The sequence below is a fragment of the Sapajus apella genome, unplaced genomic scaffold, assembly GCF_009761245.1.
Source record: "Sapajus apella isolate SASKATOON/1434 unplaced genomic scaffold, GSC_monkey_1.0 scaffold4, whole genome shotgun sequence".
In the NCBI taxonomy this organism is placed as follows: domain Eukaryota; kingdom Metazoa; phylum Chordata; class Mammalia; order Primates; family Cebidae; genus Sapajus; species Sapajus apella.
The window spans coordinates 4,880,755-4,894,984 of NW_022436944.1; the positions used below are offsets into that span (position 1 = coordinate 4,880,755).

Consider the following 14,230-nt stretch of genomic DNA (forward strand, 5'->3'; position numbering starts at 1 on the left):
CTGAGTCAAACCGCCCTTCTTGATAGCCTATACATAGTCATAAAACCATCATGCAACAGATACTGCTCATCAATATTTACAAACCTACTGTATGCAAGACAGACACTCAGACACTGAACAGTGTTGGAAAAGGCTCAGCTCTTGCCTTTCTTAGCCTAGTGAGGAGGGCAGGTCTTCAAGCAGTAAAGTGTGATGCCAAAGGTGAGAATATGAGGCCTTAACAGTGAAGAGAAAGGTGCTAAATGCATTCTAGAGAGGTCAGGTAAAGCTATCTGGAGGAAGCAACCCTTCAGCAGAGATCTGAAGAATGAGTAGGCGTTAGCCACCAAGCTGGTGTGGAACAACAATCAGTTGGCATTTGCTCCCTGGTGTTCTGTGCTGGAACTCCAGAGCCGCCAACACTAACTTCATGCCAGGTGACAAATGATCTGAGTGCCCACAGCTGCAGCTGCCGCTTTATATGCTCTCCCTCCTACTTCCATCGTTAATGAGCCTGAGACCAGGAAAGAATACATCTTAGTAACCAAAAGCTCTTCTGTTAGCCTTTGGTCCAGGGACACAAGAGAAGCTTCTTCACTCCTGTTGACAATACAGTCACAGATCCTTTGTTATTTTCCTCTAGCACTTGCTAAAATAGCAGTTTGCAGCTACTAACTCATTTTTATACATTTGGTGGCAGGTGGAGATATGCTCATAAATATGCTCATTATAAAAAATGCATGATTTTTTTCCCCAGGAACAGCTCTAAAGCATATAAATGCTACTATGCTTCCTTAAGGTTAATTCTTATTGCTAGAAACTCTTCTGATTTGTTCTTTTAGTAGTTCTAACTTTGGAATATTCCACCTGCCATTACACAACACCCTAGATACACAGGTATGCTAAAAGATGTCTATTCCAGATGTAAATAGCTCTACCAAGCAGAGGCAAGTTTTGATGCCTTTGTAGACTTCTCCACATTTCTAATAACATTTTCAAAAAGATGTTTCATTTCTCACAGCTAATTAAGAAGAAGGAACTTTCTCTTTCTGCTGTGGTGTGTCAGGTATAATATTCTCAGTATATAGAACCACTAGAAAGATTTCCATTTTGTCCCTTGAGAGCCACTATTCTATGGCAATATCAATTATTTTAATTTGTGTGAAACAATAATAATTTAATCTTTACTCAATTGTCAAAAAAAAAAAAAATGGCAGGATCCAGGGGGCTTACACCTGTAATCCCAGAACTTTGGGAGGCTGAGACGGGCAGATTGCTTGAGCCCAGGAGTTCTAGACGAGTCTAGACAACATAGCAAAACCCTGTCTCTACAAAACATACAAAAACTAGCCAGGCATGGTGGCGTGTGCCTGCAGTCCCAGCTACTCTGGAGGCTAAGGTGGGAGGGTCATCTGAGCCCAGGAGGTCGAGGTTGCAGTGAGCCATGATCGTGCCACTGCACTCCAGCCTAAGTGACAGAGTGAGACCCTGCCTCAAAAAAAAAAAAAAAAAAAAATTATAAACCTAAGTGCTCTTTGTGATTGGCAATATGTTTAGTATAATACAGAAATTCAAAGAAAGCATGGAATTTGTTTCCTGCCTTTAAGGAATTTACAGTATGGTCAGATAGGCTAAAGAAAAATCATGTCAAACTGATTCAGTGTCACTGGTGATTTAAAAAAATAATGACATTAGGATACACAGAGGGAGAAGGGATCTTTCCACTACACCCAGAAAAAGGCATGCTGTATGAATCTAGTTGCAGAAAAACTTCCATTATTTGTTTATATTTTGTATCTGTATAATTTTCGTCATCCAGCCTTCCAAAGAAGTAAAAGCCCTCAACATGTTGTTCAGTGCATTCTACTTGTACCTTTCAAAGTGATCATTTAACAATCACCATTTCTTCTGAAATATGTTTTTAAAAACAAAAGTTAGAAAATATTGACCAAGCCAGCTCCATATATGTAGAAAAGTCTATTTCTATTGTTTTAAGAAAAACAATAGCCTTAAGTCAACCACTAGGGGGAAAAGCCTGCAGTACACACTGCAGTATATTTCTCCAAAATGAAAGTCCAGCGTTATTTACACAAGGTATCCTTTCCCTGATGGATTATTCTCCAGGCCAAGCCATACACTAGGGCTTAGAATAAGGTGAAAAGCCTTGGGCCAGCCACCATGCCATACTATCTCCTCCCACAGGTCTAAAAATAAAGCATGACCAGGAGGTCCAGCAGGATGGAGATCAGGCTAGCGTGGAAATTTGTCTTATTGACACTGTTGAGAGAAAAAGCCCAGCTTCGCACAGATTTGCTCAAGCTGAAACTAAAAGCTTGCATCCTCAGTTGAACTGACACATATAAACCCCATCGACATATATTTTTAAAGTGAGAAATTCCACCCTTGTATATTTTTAAATGAGTGATATAAAAGTAAATTAAGATATATAAATCATCATCACAGAGGAAAGATCTCTCTTGAAGAGCAGGGGAAACTCCAGGGATTTCTTTTGAAGTTGTTGGTTCAGTGGCATTGTTAATTTGGCCCTTCTATTTGAAAGTCATTATGCATTTATTTATAATATAGTTGGGCAAATCACACCTATAAAATCACACCTTTAAAATGATCAAAACTTTTTCCAGTATCATCCTTTCAAGTGACAAAAACTTTTTTCTTCACTGCTTTCTCCACATATTCCTGTCGTTGTCCATACAGAGTATAGATATCAGTACACAGGAACAAAAAAGAGGACCACTGCTGTTGCGGGGGGGAAGCTGTGACCCCTAGAAAGGTATCACAGTGTCTCCAAACACTACGTAAGGAAATTGCTAAGGATTTTCCAAACGATCACTCTGCATATCCAGAATTACAAAGAGGCTCTAGAGAGTTTTGCCTAAATCAAGTTGTAGACAACCAAATATTCTCATAAGGAGGTAAACATATGTTACAGGGTGCAGAGACATTCCCCAAACCCTCAACTCTTTTCCTGAATGCATTTGTTTAATGTGTTATATACTCACTATATCTACCGTAGGGATATGAAGATGAACTGTTTAATTCTGCCTGACACAGTTTATAATTATCTTAATATCTGTTTTAAAAATGAAAAGGCAAGACTATTCATAAAAGAGGTTAAAAATAGAATAAGATTAAATATCAATAGTGGTGCTACCAGGCAACTTGCTTAGCATTACCTGAGCCATAAGTGGAATCAGCTGATACGATAGCTTCAAAGACTTGGTAAATTCTGAGGATTTTTGTCATTTAAGAGCATCAGGAAAACAAAATGTGAATGATATAGAACCCTCACCATATTTCCATTTTGCTATTCATTAATTCATTCAGCAGACACATTTTTCAAGTACTTTCCGGACTCTGAGGATAGAAAATTGAAAAAAGAGTGCTATGTCTTGAAACTCACTTTCTATTATGGTAGACATGCAATAAATGAACCATAAAATTATCCTAAAACTTTGTGCTGGCTATTGCTGTTATGCAGGATATTGAATGTTTTAAGAATACTGAATGCCTACATTGTTAGTGGCACTGGGAATGAACTGATGATGAAATCCACAAATTTCAGCCTGATGTTCAAGATCGTCTCCAATATTACACAGCCTATTTGTGTAATATTATCTCTTACTGGTCGCCTCTGAGATCAATAAAGAATGCCGTAGCCAACCCAAATTAACTGCCTGACCTGAATATATCTCTTGCCTCAAACCTCATCACACCTACCAAAATCATTCTTTCAATGCATCTCTTGAGAAGGAGGCCTTCCAATTTGAAGCCCTTACTAATGCCCCTAAGTTAGATCTCTCCCTCAATTTAAATGCTACACACCTGTGCATGCCTCTCTTTTATGGCATTGATTTTGTCTGTTGCTGTGTACTCACATTCATAAGCATGCCTAACCTAGTCATTTGAATGGAAACTCTTTGAGGGCAGGGACTCAAAAGTTTCTAACTTTTCTCAGCATTTTAGGCTTTGTTTAGCACGCTATCTTACATAGTTAGACCACAAGTCATATTTCTTGTATTGAATTGTGTTATATTTGCTTGGGTGCAATGGCAGAAGATAAAATTCAGTTGCTGATTCATGAGCAACATCTGTTCAAGGGAATCTGTACAAGGTTAAAAGTAGTCTAACATTAATCTTAGAGTAATATTACTAAACATTAAAACCTTAGCCTCAATTATGTCCACTTCAGTTATGAATCTTTGAATCTGTCAGTTTTCTTGTTTCTAATATAAACTCTTTGTCAGAATTCTCGAAATTTCAAAACTCTTGTGAATTCCACATATAACCTGAACTTTAGGGAACCTATATTTATATGTCTATGCATTCTATTCCCATATAATCATCTCAGCCAATATTTTTTGTTCAAAATATAAAAACCAACCTTTCCTCGGAATTTAAAAGCATAGACAACTCAGTGCAAAACTCAATGAAATACAACAAATTTAAAATATAACAGTAAAACAAATATATTCTTTTTAATTCAGATTTAATATTGTGTAAATAGAAATATTGTGTATGCAGGTGCAAAAATTTGTCTATGTTCAGCACATGCATATTTGTAATCATACACTAATAATTCTGCATCTAGGTCACATATACATGTCATTGTGTACATATACACAACACACATTCACATAACATTAGACCATACAAAATGTACATATTCATGACATGTATTTTTCATGACTAGTGATTTCATATCTACACAGTATTCTTTCTGGCACATAGATTTGAAAATATTGGTATATTACAGGTGTGTTTACCTACAGGTAAAAGTCTACTCCACGGTTGTCAAACATTTTTTGCCATTGTCTTTTAAAAGTCCTATCTGGTAACACTGCACGATAATACAGTTTAGGTTTACTTTCTTTTTGTCTAACAAAGAAACAGAAAAGAAATATTTTTATACCATTATCATGTGTGTCTCAAGACTGTGACTGGGGTCACATTTCTATTAATAAGCAATGTTCTGTAAAAGGTTTTATTATATCATTTTGGAAAAATGAAAGACTGTGACCCCCATGTCCCCATGATCCTGGTGAAAATGAAATGGGTGTATACACATAGGCACAATCCAGGACACAGAACGTTTGGTACACAAAGGACGATCAGACCAGTCCTACCCAGAACAATTCCATTGAGTAGTTTCTGTTGCACGTACCAGCTCGGCTGCCCAGGATCCATTCTGCCTTTAAATACTACAAAGCAATTTACACTCCAAGTGCCGCCCGCTTAAGTTCTTCCTTTTGCTCTCAGAAATGGAAATACTTGCACAGTGAGTGATGCCTTGTTGCAGCTGCGGCGCGAGTCCAGAAACCCATCTCTGAGCCGCGCGGGAATAAGCCCTGCGGCTCCAAGCTCATTCTCCCCAGCAGCTGGCAACTGGCCGGTCGCTGGGAGGCGAGAACGAGCACCAGCGCGCCATCTGGAGGCGTTAAGAGGCAGCTGCAGCAAATTTATAACAACTGTGGGGAACAAGCTTGTCAGAAAATTCTTGTTAAGTAATCAAATGGTTTTATTTACACATTCTTGTGCGTTTTTAAAAAGACAAACACAATTGCAGGAAGTCCGCATTCTGTTGCGTATGAATATTCCATGTTTTTCATACGTCACAATAAAATAAAAAAATCGATTTCACGTAGGTACAATCACCACGAGATGGTAAATTTTCTGCTTCTTGGTGGCTCATCTCAAAGGAAGATAATTAACACTGACTGCTATCAGAAGTTTCAGGATTTGGCTATTTAACTCAAAGGCAGGTTTCCAAAAGAGAAATCTATCCCTCTGAACTAAGAACGCAAGTGTGTTAAACATGCTCTGCTACTTTGAAAAATTATGAACCTTACCTCTGGAAATGTTTAGTCTGCTCTTTATCAATGCATTATACTGACTTCAGTATGATAACAAGGAAAAGTAGTTTCAGCTATATTTCATGTGATCAGGTGTTCATATGACTTTAATATTTCAAAAAAAAAACTTCTTTCAATTAATTTCCCACTATTAATCTCCCTAAACTTCTTTCCCTTAAAGAGAATAATTTGGCATACCTGGATCAGATATAAACTTAATTAATTGAACAGAACATTTTATGGCTTATCTACTACGGTATGCATTTAGAAATATAATCATTAAATATTTCTTAATTCCCTGTAGACGAATGAACTGCAGGCCTGCCCTGATTCCTACTTCCACAACTAGGAATGTGTCATGACTTTGAATTTCACTTTTTTAAAATTAAAATTTCACTTTAAAACTATTTAATCAGAACCTTATCTACAGTGGTTGTGGGTTTTTGTTTTGTTTTGTTTTGTTTTTCGGGGAAATGTGAACCAGAGATTGATTATTCACTCCGTGGGGCCCCCTTGTAAAAATTCTTAATCACTTCAATTTCAAATCAGTTTTTGAGAATATCTGGCAGAATAAACACAGAAGAAATTTCCCTCAGCAGTATTTCATCTCAATTGTTTATTTCTATTTGTATGATAAATGAACATGTTGTTTTTCAAGCACATAGCATTAAACATATTATGCAGAAAAGTAAAATTTTTATTTTAAATACAGACAGTATGTACCAAATATTTATACTATAAATTTTTTGTGAGTTTGTTAAGGGTCTGAAAACAGATGTTCTAATGAGATTAAAAGGAATGTTAATTCTTCATGTTGCTACACCTTCAGCTTTTAGCACTGTGGAATCTGAAAATGATTTGTTAAATAACTCCTAAATTACATGACTTCTATGCTGCAGGATAGTTACAGACTTCTTAGAAAGTCAAGGCACTCAAATATATTGTTCAAGATAGCAAGCAGAATAAATAGCATTTGGAAAAGTATACATAACAGAGAAACATACAGCGACCACACATAGTTGTGTCTAACTCTTACCAAACAAAATTGACATGTACATTCAGATATAACATGTAATTAAACAAGAGATAAATTTTCACACATAAATATCTTAACCTTACAAAATCAGTAAGTAAATATTTCCCAAAATTTTAAGAATAATTTTATTGACAAAAATTAAGCAAATTAAATATTTACATATATAAACAGAAAAAAAAGTAAGACATTATTGACAGGATTGGTCATATGAATCTCATAGTCAAAGACATTGGGGCTATGCTCATCAGAACCAAAACCTGATAATGACAGGAGTTGATGCTGCGTGCAGAAGAGAGGGTTATGTGGTTAAGGGAGGAAGAAAAGTATTATGGTCACGTTTGTTTCCTGAAAGGCCTAAAGCTGATCTTCAGACACCGGGAACAGGGAACATATAGAAAAGGAGTAAAATTCCAATTAGAAAGATACTAAGGATGTAAAAGGTATTATTTCAGTTTCCATAATTTAATACGTAAAACACAAGAAAAGAAAAAATTTAAGACAAAGCCACACTGTTAGGTCTAAAAAAATAAAATAATGGATGGGCTCCTTAATGCCTGTCTCTTTCAATGAACTAGGATGAGAATCTGTATTAGATTTTTATTACTATATAATAAATTACCAAAAATGTAGTGGACTAAAACAAAGTACATTTATTGCATCACAGTTTCTGTAGGTCAGCAGTCCAAACATGGCTCAGATGAGTCCTCTGCTCAATGTCTTATGAGACTGCGATCGAGAGGCCAATTGGGCTGTGTTTTTATCTGGAGGCTTGACAGAGAATAATTTATTTCTGAATTTGATCAGGTTGTTTAAAGTATTTATTTCTCTAGGGCTGTAGAACCCATGGTTGCTTGCTTCTTCAAGGACATCAGGAAAATTTGTTTTCATTTTCAAGAGTCACCAATCTCTTTTAAGAATTTTCATCTGATTAAGCCAGACCCACCCCAAATAACCTCTCTTTTGGTTACCTCAGAATCATCTGATTAGGGAGTTGAATTATATCTGTACAATTATTTCCCTCTTGTCATATTTTATTGAGAAGAATGAAGTACCAGGTTCCATCCACACAAAACAAGAGGGGATTAGGAAGGGGCATGATTCATTGGGCATCATCTTACTGTGCTTCCACAACAGGGTCTATGCAAAAGCACAGGATATTTCTTGCATACCACTCCAAAGTTAATTGTGATAACCTTGGAGAAATGACAGCTCAGGGTCATTTTGTTGTCTTTAGGATCAAGGCAGACAAATGGATTTGTTTATTATAGATGAATTATAAATGCATAGTTATATCTGTGATGAAAGAAGTTTAACAACAGCAAAAACAAAATACCTGAAGGAGTCATCTGATGAAGAAGAAACATGGAGGTAAAGATGGATGCAGTGAATTCAGGAGTGATGTCCGACTCATGAGCGGACTTGGGACAGTGAAGAACGTTGGTGAAGATGAAGCTGCAATAGCTTTATGTATTGGACATATTTACGTTGTCTGGAAGCTTTCCCACAGCCCCTTGTGCCTACTCAGCCATGTTCTGAGGTGGCTCAGCCTTATTAGATAAGTGTATATACTTGACTGAAAAGAATACAACCAGAGATTGTCCAGAAATTTAAGGCTTATGTGGCCTTACTGAAAAAAAATAATTAACCTATCTAATTATACTTTCAGGAATTTGAACTAACAGAAAAGAGAGAAGTTATCAGTTGCTAGAGAATGTTATAAATGAAAGGTCATGGAATAACTGTGAACTGAGTGCTAGCTAATATAAAAAATAACTATTTAACAGGAACATAAAAAGGTGCAGACTCAGGAAGTAGAGATTAGAAGTAATAGTCCTTCATCTAATTCCTCCAAAACATTCATATGGAGTTTCTGTTATGTACTGGGCACTGCTTGATGTAGCAACGATACCACAGTGAACTAAACAAAGTCCCTGTTGTGATGAAACTTATTGTTGTAGGAGGCGGGTAGTCAAATACACAAGTGAATATATGTTAGCAGGTAGAGAAGCTGTAGGAATAAACAAGTTATGTAGTTCAAGAGTAATGAGTGAATCACTGCTGGAGATAGCATGGTCAAGAATGCCTACATGACTACGTGTCCTTTGAACAGAAACGGAAACACAGTGAAGGTGGCAGCCATGCTAATGTTTGTGAAAGAATGTTCTGGGCAGAGTGCATAGCAGCTTCAGGTGTCCTGAGATATATGTGTTCTCATTGAGTGGAAAGAAGACCAACGTGGAAATTACGGCTGGCACAGTGGGAGCAGATGTTAGGACATAGGTCAGATATGGACTGAGCGAAATAATCATACAGGGCTTAGGAACCTGAGTAAGGACTCTTGCTTTTACATGGAGAGATAGGAAGCCAGTAGGGGGTTCCTGGAAAATTGTATTATACTTAAATTTGTATTAGTCACTCTTCCTTCAGTAAGCAACAGAAAGAAACTAAGGGAAGGGGCAGGGAGTCGGCCATGCAGATCCTAAGACAGAAAAGACCTAATATTCGGTACGTTCCCCAGGAACTCTGGCTGCGGTAGTTTCAGCTCTTGATTTCTATGAGATGAAGGCTGTAAATCTTCAAAATAAACAAACAAATCCCACCAACAACTCTTTTCTCAAACTACTTGTATAGGTCTCAGTTCCTTGCAAAGTGAACACTAGAAGATCTATTTGATAGAAAAAAGCCAGTTCAGCTTGCTGAGCAACAGGTGTTGCATTTTGGGTGATTCTTCCTGTCAAGCTGGGCAGTATACGAAATAAACAGAGTTATTTTTCTAGGGTATTGGTTTAAACCCAAAGGAAAAGGTCAGTTTCCCAAGATTATCTGATCTTTGGTGACACGAGTGTTCCAAGAGTTTCTAACTTAGTAAATATGATCATTGAATATCAATAAAAATGTATTTAGGGCATATAATTCATTGTTAATATTTTATAGATAGCTATTCTGTGTGTTTTATATCACAGAATCTTTGAAACTAGGTATTCTCCCCATCTTAGAAATAAAATAATTCAAACAAGTAGTTTATAAGAAGTCCATTAATTTTCAACTTTGTATCCTTCTAACACACATACCTATAGAAACACACACACCTCTGTATCACTTGTATATGTGTAGGCATATTTTGGCTATTTTTCATGGCATTTCAAATGAAATATAAAATAAACTACGATATGTTTTAAGGTAAAAATTGGAAGTATCAGCAAATGCTTTTTCACTTTCTTAACTACATCAAATATTTAATCACCGCCCTTGGAATAAAAATATTCAACTGCAACAAAAAGTAAAAACAAAAAAAAAATAGTTTTGGGTTAGATTCTTTGAAATTATTAAGGGCACAACATAAAATACATGCTTAAATATACAGGTCTTAAATATGTATCTTCTATTTGTGTTTTTGGTGTATCTTTTTGGAAGGTGTTTTAGGATTTTTCAGGAGGGGAGATCAGTGTAGCATCTTGGGTTCCACATCATTTGATAGCTTTACCACATTAAAAGGCAGTGAATGATACCTTCACCATTACACATAACGTTTATTACTTTTTGTCGTTAACATTAGTTAAAATGTTTGCCAAATAATAACATTTGTAGTAAACATTTTCTTACTTACAAAGTTTTTAAGCCATGCCAACTGAAGTACCATGTTTAGATCATTCATCTGTGAAAGTATTTTATCAAATATGGCGAAGAAAAAAATGACATGCATATGGAATAATACATTTATCTTTAGATGCCCAAATGTGAAAAAAAATCAATTTAACTACTAAAAAGGCAGAGTTACAGATATAGAAATCACTAAACGTTTGTTGTTTAGCAACATAGAAATGTGAAGGGAGACTTAGAATATAGGAGCTAAAACAAGCTGCAGATGCCTAAGCCTCAGTAGTGATATAGGGGAGGCAGCCAAATTCAAAGGAACTATACTTTTTTTTTTTTTTTTAAGTTACTTTCGGAATTGCTAACATTAAGAAATATATTCAGTGTTTCACTACACTCTTGTTCTATACTTAAGATCCAAGACTGTAACTAAGATTTCCATTATTTGTGAATTCCAGCAATGATCATATTAAAGCCTCGGTGCTTAGAGCATTTTTCATCAGGCTCTTCCTATTGAAATCAGCCTTATTTCAGAAAATTCATTTTATATTCATGTTCTCAAATAGCTTTCAAAAATTCAAAAACCAGGAGAAACTTGGTTTTACTTACAAACATCTACATGTAGAGTTTAGGCTCCCTAATCTGCGTAGCTGATACCAGTACTATCCCTCTATGATGTTGTAGTTGGTTTAAAGTCAGTAGATTAAAAGGACACATACAGAACTTCAAGTGTGCTCCCAAAGGGATTTTGATGAAGATTGATTAAAATATTGCGGATATTTCAGAAGTAACTCTCAAGCACTGCAATGATCTCTAACATTTTGTCACTTTGTGCTTACAACAAAATCCAGTCTCATGGCTTCAGTTATTTTATCAAGTTAAACCACTCCTTCCCTAGCTCTAACTCCTATCTCAAAGACTAGTTCTGCATTTCTACCTGGCAGGTGAGTTTCTTTGCATAAATATATACTTAAATAACTAGGAAGTTTATTACCATAGACTTTTAAACAAGTCCTCAAGGGGTAAAACAAAAACAATTGATGGAAAGTAAAAGTTTTAACTTAACTTTTTTTTGAATCAGTTAGATTTGTTCAAAAATAAAATGGCCTGCTCTGAAATGCCCTAAGCTCCATAACCTATGTAACAAACCTGCACACCCTGCACGTGCATCTTGAATCTAAAAATAAAAGCTGATGAGAAAAATAAACATAATCTTGACAACAACTTGCCAGGGGATAGTGAAGTAGAGATTCTAATATCACATAATTGGTCACACCGGATTACCTTCCAAGTCCCTTTTAATCCTGAGATTTTATGATTCTATAAAATTATTATTTTCTTCTCTCATAATATATTTAAAAAATATTTTTCTACCACTAAAGCTTATATGATTTACCTTTTTCCCATTACATGTAACATCTATCTTTAATTCCTGATGCATGGCTCAATAATCAATTGACTTCAACTTGTACATTTGATTTATTTCTCTTCATCTTGGTCTTTTAAAACCTTTTCCCCTGTCAGTAATTTTAATGTTAGTATGTACAATTTATTAATTCCAAATAATTTTGAAAAATATCTTTAAAAGAAGTCAACAATCTTGTGCTTAATCCAGCGTATAAATAAACATTTGTTTATATTGAATAGTTTAACTCTGATTGTCTCAAAATAGCTCACATAACCTTTGAGATTAAAACACTTGTTTACTTCAAAAAGAGGCTGAGGTCTCATTTAGTAGATACCTATAAAGTGCTTTAAAATGTTTTAGTGAAATGGGATATAAAAGATCGATGTCTAATTGAATATCTTATAACTTCTTCTTATTTATAGCTTGTTAAATCTATGTTGATTCACTACATTTTATAAGATGCTATTACAAAAACAAAATTATCAATTGATTTGGAAATTTTTATGACAAAAAATATTTCAAAAGTGTTTCTCCTATGGAGATATAGAAAGATAAATAGAAATAAACATTTCTGTAATATGTAGCCCTCAGTCTGAATTGTTCAACCTTTTGATACTTTCAATAAATACTAATAATCATCAAATACAACACAACTAAAATATTGATTCATGTTTTATCATATTTTTTATTTGTTTAATGTTTACAGGCTATATTCCCATTTATAAAATTGTTTGTAACTATATTTTCAATTGTTTCAACAGTGGTATGTCAAAAGTTAAGCAAATGAGGAGGTAGTTAGGTTTTGATGGTTATCAAACATGTACTTTGTTGACCTAAACAGAATGTAAAATTAACAAAGACAATAAAAAAGATAGGTTTCACAAATGTTTTTACAATGCATAAAAATGGGTGAATCCAATATGTAGATGACCTAGTATGCTGTGCATAAGCATAGATTACCTCAACTGCATTTAGAGTTAGGAACTTTCTTGAGTGACAGCTTCATTATACAATATACAGTTCTCTAGCCCTAGTCTAATCAGTAGTAAATCTTTAAAAAGATGTATTTATTTTATTTAAATCATCAAAATGAGAAAAATACATGCTAGACCAAAAATAAAGCCTATCTTAGTTATTTTAATATCATTGTTTCTCTTTGAAAAATGATGGAATAGTTAAAAGGAAACTCTTTGAAATATTGTAATGTTTATAATTTAAACACCAATCAGCAATATAGACATAACTAACACCTTGTTGAACTAAAAATGACATCCTATATATTATTTTTATGTCTTCCTATTATCCATTATGCATCAATAAAGAACAATTTTTTTTTTTAATGAGAATTCTCCCTTTTTTACAATGTAAATGATGTTTGGTTAAAATAAAACTAGGGACATATCTGCATGAAAAGCACAAAAAAGGTCACAACATAAAATCAAGTATTCATCATAATCACTTACTCCACCACATTTTTATCTGGCCTGAGGTATTTGTGTGAGGAGTATTCATTTATAACTCTAACATCCCGTCCTAGCTCTTCAATCTTCTGCAGCTCCCCAGTACCATCAGGCCATATCGACATCTGCTCAGAGTAAGTAAATTAATATAGTCAGAGCTCTCACATCAAAATAACCTTGAAAATAGTTCCAAAAAGATAAAGAGATTCAGTTACATTAGCAGTGATGTTGCCTAATGTCTTTCAGGGTTACTCTAATAACCTCCAGCCCTGAGGCTCAAAGGGCATGTGTGTGATTTCACACTTGTCCACATAAAAATAATGGTATACCCAAAAGTGATTCTCCTTAAATTGGGAAACCACCTGAAAAGGCCAAATATACCTCTGTGACACATCAAACTACTGATACAGTTTGATTTTCCTGACTGATTCATTATGGAAATGAACTCCTTTGGCGATCTTGCCTAGATATACCACTTTGAAATCCAATTTGGAGACCCAGTGAGTGAAATACCTACGACAAATGTTCTTTGTACATCTATGTCTTCCAGTATGTAAAATTCACATGGAAGAATGTATTATCCTAGAAAATACTGGAGAGAGGTTTGGAATTCATGCCAGTGAGTCTGAAATGTTATATTTAAAAAGAATCCATTTTAATACATGGTGCTTTTTATTACTTTCTAGGGCTCTGTAGATACTTTACTGATCTTAATAATCTTCAAGAATGCTGAGTATTTTAAAGAACAAATGGAAACATTATAAGTATGATATATATACACACACATATACATATATATATAATCTAATCTTATTTTATGCAGAACCAACACAATTGCCATACTAAATTTAGTGTGTGTGTGTGTATATATATCCCAAAAAAT

General features: G+C 34.9%; 1 long non-coding RNA gene across 1 annotated transcript in view; it reads right to left on the reverse strand.

Annotated features, from left to right (window-relative positions):
- Positions 1 to 5,412, reverse strand: part of LOC116538918 — a 145,679-nt gene extending 140,267 nt beyond the window's left edge. Inside the window, exon 1 of the long non-coding RNA XR_004263846.1 lies at positions 5,162 to 5,412. This is a non-coding gene — a long non-coding RNA (uncharacterized LOC116538918). The remainder of the gene's footprint in view (positions 1 to 5,161) is intronic.
- Positions 5,413 to 14,230: the final 8,818 nt, after the last annotated feature.